Here is a 6,068-nt window from a genome sequence, read left to right on the forward strand (position 1 = left end):
AGATAGTATCAACCTGTACATCTTAAATTTAACTCTTGTTTGCCAGTTGCACAGTATGTTTAATCATTCATTTTTTGTGTGACCAGTTACATACCCTCTTTACAGGCTGTAATACGTACTAAAACTGTAAGTACTGCTATACTCTAAAGTACTTCACATACAGTGAGGCCTTGCAGGGTCCATTCAGCCTGGTTTACTGTCAGCAGCTCTTACCTGTACATCTTAAATTTAACTCTTGTTTGCCAGTTGCACAGTATGTTTAATCATTCATTTTTTGTGTGACCAGTTACATACCCTCTTTACAGGCTGTAATACGTACTAAAACTGTAAGTACTGCTATACTCTAAAGTACTTCACATACAGTGAGGCCTTGCAGGGTCCATTCAGCCTGGTTTACTGTCAGCAGCTCTTTCTACTTTGTGTCCATCTGGTGGGTTCACTAGGCAAAAGCCATGGCTCAAAACCTACATTAAGGGACAGTCATGTTTGTGGCATAAGCTCATGTAAATAGGAGGATGGTAGACTAAGGGTGATGCATAGCTTGAGTTCTCTGATACCTGTGATATCTCTGTATCACTGTATCTTGTGAAGCCCTATGTTCTTCCACCTCATTATTTCCTTTTCTTTGGCAACTGATGTCACATCACCAGGAATTGTTTATTTTACAGTGCCTGGACAGCCACTAATTTTAATAAAGTAGAGCAGAAGTCAGAATCAGTGTAGACTTCAGGGCCATAGATTTTTCCATGCAGAACTTCTGTAACACTTCGTTGGTGGATAAGATTAACATGTCTTTGCTGCTGCTGTCTTGTGGTGTAGCAAAACATATAAGTGCTAACAGTCCTTAGGTGTACACAGCTTTTTTAGCTGTGCCTTTTAAGGAAGGCACAGGAATACAGTGACCAGAATATATTTTAACTGCTCCTGTGTGCACAGTACGTTGGTCAGCTCTGAAGTTGCTAGAGAGAAAGTTCTTAAATTCTTTTTACTTACCACCTCTTTTGATTTTTTATACATGTACACACAGACCCCAGAAAGATTACCAAAACAGAACAAGAGCTTTTGCAGAGTTTGTGCTCTAGAATAAGCAATGCACAAGGGCAAAGGTTAGGTAAATGGTAGTGTTGGAATATGGCATGTCGTCATGAGGGAATGGTCAAGACCTGGGTGCCTTCTCATTCGTGGGCATGCCAAATCATCTCTGTTAATGTGGCTGCTGCTGAAAGCAGTGAGAGCCCAGTTTCTTTTCTCATTTCTCACAAAAGGACAGTTTTCAAGGGGGCAGATGCAGCAGTCCTAAACACAAGGACCTTCCTATTGTCCCTATTTTATAAGAGGCTCACAAGGGAGCTTGAAGTCAAGAGTGCCTCATCGTCTCTGTCAGGGCAGGAGTTAAAGAAGGGGATGAATATCTTTTTTAGAAAACTTTTCTGTTCCATCTCAAGCCCATAAAAATGCTGAGGTTGAATGTGAATGCTGTTGGGTGCTCGCTTAATGTGGGAGAGGCTTCAGAGGAAGAAATAAATATTTGTTGTGAAACAGGAGTGGCAGAGATGAGACTGCACAAACACATGAATGCAGAGACATGAGAGAGCAGCAAACAGATCCCACTCCAGTCACACAAATTGTGCAAAAAGGGGACATTCAATTAGCTTCAAGGCCTTTTCTGAGTAATTTTCAAGTGGGACAGTCACAGAGAGGCCATAGACACTAATCTGTGTCTTGCTGTCCCTCCTTACAGGGCACAAATTTTGGTTTTTTTTTAAAACAGAATAACTGCCTTCACTGTGGAAAAACTCTTATTATGAAAAACATTTTAATTTTTATTGTGAATTTTTTACTTTAAAAATTTATTTTATATTTCCAAAGGCAAATTTTCTTTCTTCAGCCATTTCTCTTATTTTCTGTCCTTTATTTCTCTGTTATTTTCCATGTGAAGCAGAGAGAGGGATGCAATAGGGGAAGGCATAAAAAGAAAAAAGTCATCTGATTGGGACTTGTGGGAAAACTTGGGAAGAATTTGTTGGGGTTTTTTGTTTGTTGGGAATTTCTGGGGTATGTCATCAGCTATTTTAACTGTCTCTGGGCACAGTGTCCAGAGTGCTGAGTGCAATATAGTAACTATTTGGAAAGAACTGGCTTCTTCCAGGTTAGCAAAAAAGGGAGATTATTCATTGCTTCCAATTCCTGTCAAGTCTCGCTTTAGCTAGAAAAGCTCATTAAATGGTCTAATAAATTATTGTGACTAGAGTATGGCAAATTGTCTCAATTTTATACTGTTAATTCACTGAGTCAATTTCTGTGTGGTCTAACAAGAGTCCAGGGCCATTCTGACAACAAAGGCAAGGATAATATGCCAACAAAAAAATAATTTACCCAGTGACAGTAATATGAATTTTCATTATATTGCTTGATACCACTCGTGGTTTATACTGCAGGTCTCTATCCCTGTTGTGCCTTATATGAATGTTCCCAGGTAGAGAGTCTATACTTTTAAGGGAAAAGGCAATATATTCACATCAACAAAGCCACATGACTACCTTAAGAAAAGCTACTTTAGGCAAGCAAAATTATTTTCAAAGTTTGAGGCACATTCAGTGAGACTTTCTCTGGAATCACTTCATGCCTTGGAAATAGCGTTTTGAGTTTCAGCTTCATGTAAACCTTTCTTGCAAAGCAAATACCCAAGGAGAGGACTGAAATAAAAACAACACAATTTGCTTACCCGTCTTGAGCAATATGCACAAGCTAGTCTTCACAAGAATGCCTTGAAAAATTCACTATGAAATATGAAACAGCCTGGAGGAGAATAAGTGTACTGCTTCAGAGACACCACCGTCTTGGAGTTTAGCGTTCACTGACAGATTTGTGAGACCTAAAGCTGATTCAGAAGATGACTGGCACCACAGGGCTCAATCAGGAATCTGTGGGAGGGAGGCAGATATAGCCCCTGACATCAGTAAAGCAAGATTATTAACAGGGAAACCAAAATCAGCCAATTTCTGTGGCTTTCCACTCTTTTCCGCTGTCTCACAAACAATACTGGCTACATAATTTCAATCTCTGATTGATTGTACCATCACTTGGACATATAAAGTTTTCTCCAGCTTGGAACTGCTGCCCTAGCCTACCCAAATTCATTACCGTGTATTTTACAAATGCTTTTTTGCATGACTACAGGCTCTGACTTGACTTCCATTCACAAAAGAAACAAAATCACCATATCTAATATATCATCAATATTTGGAAAAGCATCTCTTAAAATGCCTTTAATATTTTTGGTCATCCTTATTTTTAAAGAAGTCATAAAAGTCTATTGTTTGAATGTCTGGTTTTAGTCTTCTTATCCTACTTAAAGGAAGGAAATAACCTGAAAAAAACCTACTCACCCTTTGCTGGCTGTCTCTGTCATCTACAGTCACACTTATACAAATGACTTTAGAGTTGGTCTTCTTGTGATTCAATAACACAATTCATTTTAAATTGCACAAGTGATCTTGTGCAATAGAAATGACCCCGAACCGTAGCTCTCATAACAAGGCTGGGAATAAGACACTGCCTCATTCAAATGTGCACTATGAGTTTACATAAAAGTCAGTGCAACAGATCCATTTTGTGCTGTATGCTTTAAAAACGACACTGATGTAAATTAGTACTATTATTGAAAGCATCTCCCAGCCAGTTTTTGCAGTGACAGCAAATAGGCCATTACCCTTGTGATGGCCACAATCTCCAAACCAGATCTGTCAGCCTTGCTGTCCCCTTGGCACCACAGTTCAGAGGACAAACTTCCCTCCTACCTCAACACAGGAATTTCAGAAAGACTGACTTTTAAGCGTGTGTACATTAGCAACTATACGCAGATATGATCCAGACACTTCATGAGAGCCTGGGAATGAGCTTAAACATATCCACAAGGCTAGGCCTAACAAGGCAGGATTACAACCCAGATCTACAGACCCAGGAAGTCTGTATGTCTCAGGTCTTCTGATTAGTGGGGAAATTTTGTTGCTATATGGCTTTTCACCTCATTGTTTAGGAATTGCTTTATGTCCTCACATTTTTGGGATGCTCTAAAAGAAACTGAACATCTAAGAGCATGACTCATCTGCCTTTGAAAATCAGTTTCATCACGGTAACTTATGCATTCAGATTGAGTCACTTAAAAGACAAACCCAGCACAGAAAGTGATGTTGCAGTTCTTCATGTGATCCCCAGCTCTAACTGCTGCATTTCACAGCTAGGCTAAAAGGGAACAGGATCTTTTTCCAGCTATATCTGATTTCCACTGACATCAGTCTTGCTAAGCAGGGATGGGTGTCTCCATTCATTCAGTGATACTGAGTGGCATGGAAGATTTGCAAGAGTCAGAAACAAGGGCACAGCTCATTATGCACCCAGTTTAGTCCAGGTCTTCTTTAAAACCCTAAGTGATATGGGTAAAACAAGCCAATGTTCTCGGAGCAAAAGCTAATGAAACAGCTGATATAAAATCTGTCATCATCATTTCCACTATGACTGAATGGGTATGAAAACTGAACTGCTTATCATTTCCATCCACAAAACCCAAATAGACAAGAACTTCAGTGCACTGGCAGCAGCAGATGTAGAAACTCAGTGTCCCTGTGCTGTCATTCTTAAAAACAGAAGACTTCAGCTTACAGACCTCTTGACTTGGCACTGTCTGCAGGCTCCAGGACAGCTCTTGAGACTGTACTGTCCTCATAAACAAGTTCCTACTTCCTCAGAACCTGTCTGTGGCTGACAGATAGGTTAAGTATATGGGATAAAGATGAGAAGACAGCTGCAGAAAATTATAGCAAGTTCAAAATTACTCCCAGACAAAGAGAATTGGCCACTTGTGTCCAAATTCAAGGCGCAGGACTTAGAAGAACAGGAAAGTATTAATGACTTTACAGCTTAAAGGATCATTTCCTAATTGCTCATCTCCCCCATCTGCTCGGGGCTGACTGATGGATAAAAAATTATCAGGGCAGATGTTAACAAGTTCAGACAACAATCATGATCTGAACAGTTGTTTATTTTGGGTATTTTTTAAACAAATTGGGATGAAAGAATGGGGAAGTGACTTTATAGTATTAGATCCCACTTTAAGATAGGTCAGAAGAGCACTTGATGAGTGAGAAAGCCTGAGATGTGGTTTCTTACCCTGCGACTTACTCCACTACTAATCTCTTGAGCCAGAGTGCAGGGGAAAAAATCCAAGAGTTTGTTTCCATTTGTGTTGCTACCAAATTCACTGGAGAGTGGCTGCTCTGGCTCACTTAGCTTGTCAGGCCAGCAGCCTTCCACCCAAAATATGCCAGCCTGACTCTATGTCATTGGAAGCAGTTCACAATTTGATACAGGAAACCATGATCACCTGATGGTAGCTGTGGCAGCCTGTGCCTTCGCAACTGTCAACTTTGCCATCTGTTGTCAGGGCAAATCCTCAACAACAGCTGGTTCATCAGGTGGAGTCCAAAATTCTGGATACTACCATCCATTTATCTTGGGTTACTCCTGATTTACACCCAAGTAAGAAAGTCGAGAGCCAAATCTCCAGGCTACAACTTGTGGGTGAAATCCTTGGCAGCACTCACAAAAGGGGATGAGAGCAAAAGTGGCTAAAGATAGCGTTGTGCTCACTCTTTTCTGAAACTGCAGAATTTGGAGCAGTTTCAGGGCTTTGCAAAGCTCCAGCAGCTGCCACAGCCCCAGGAGACCTCCTGAGTTCCACAGGATTATTAGAGTGTGGCTTATTGTGGCCAAGCTCTCTCTGGCCCTTAAACATCCCTTTCCTTGAAAAGTAGTGTGAAAAACTGCCATCTGGGGTTTGGCACATGCAAGCCTTAGTGTATTAGTGTGAGAGAATTTCAGCTGGAACTTGGGAGAATTCGGACTAATGTGTCAGTATGTAGACTGAGAGAAGCTCTTATAGAAAGGTATTGCACGCCTCTTGCCCAGTGAAGATCTAAAATTATTGCTGTAGCAGAGCACTCCCAGTGATATCAAGGGGCACTCAAACCAGCAACAGAACCAAAAAAAAGAAAAATAAAAAGAAAAGA

At 40.6% G+C, this 6,068-nt stretch overlaps 1 protein-coding gene across 1 annotated transcript in view; it reads left to right on the plus strand.

Annotated features, from left to right (window-relative positions):
• LOC103803094 (SH3 and cysteine-rich domain-containing protein-like) overlaps positions 1 to 6,068 on the plus strand; it is a gene marked incomplete at its 5' end in the record, with an annotated part of 12,635 nt that overhangs the window by 4,284 nt on the left and 2,283 nt on the right. The window lies entirely within an intron of this gene.

This window comes from Acanthisitta chloris, unplaced genomic scaffold, assembly GCF_000695815.1.
Source record: "Acanthisitta chloris isolate BGI_N310 unplaced genomic scaffold, ASM69581v1 scaffold3305, whole genome shotgun sequence".
Classification (NCBI taxonomy): Eukaryota; Metazoa; Chordata; class Aves; order Passeriformes; family Acanthisittidae; genus Acanthisitta; species Acanthisitta chloris.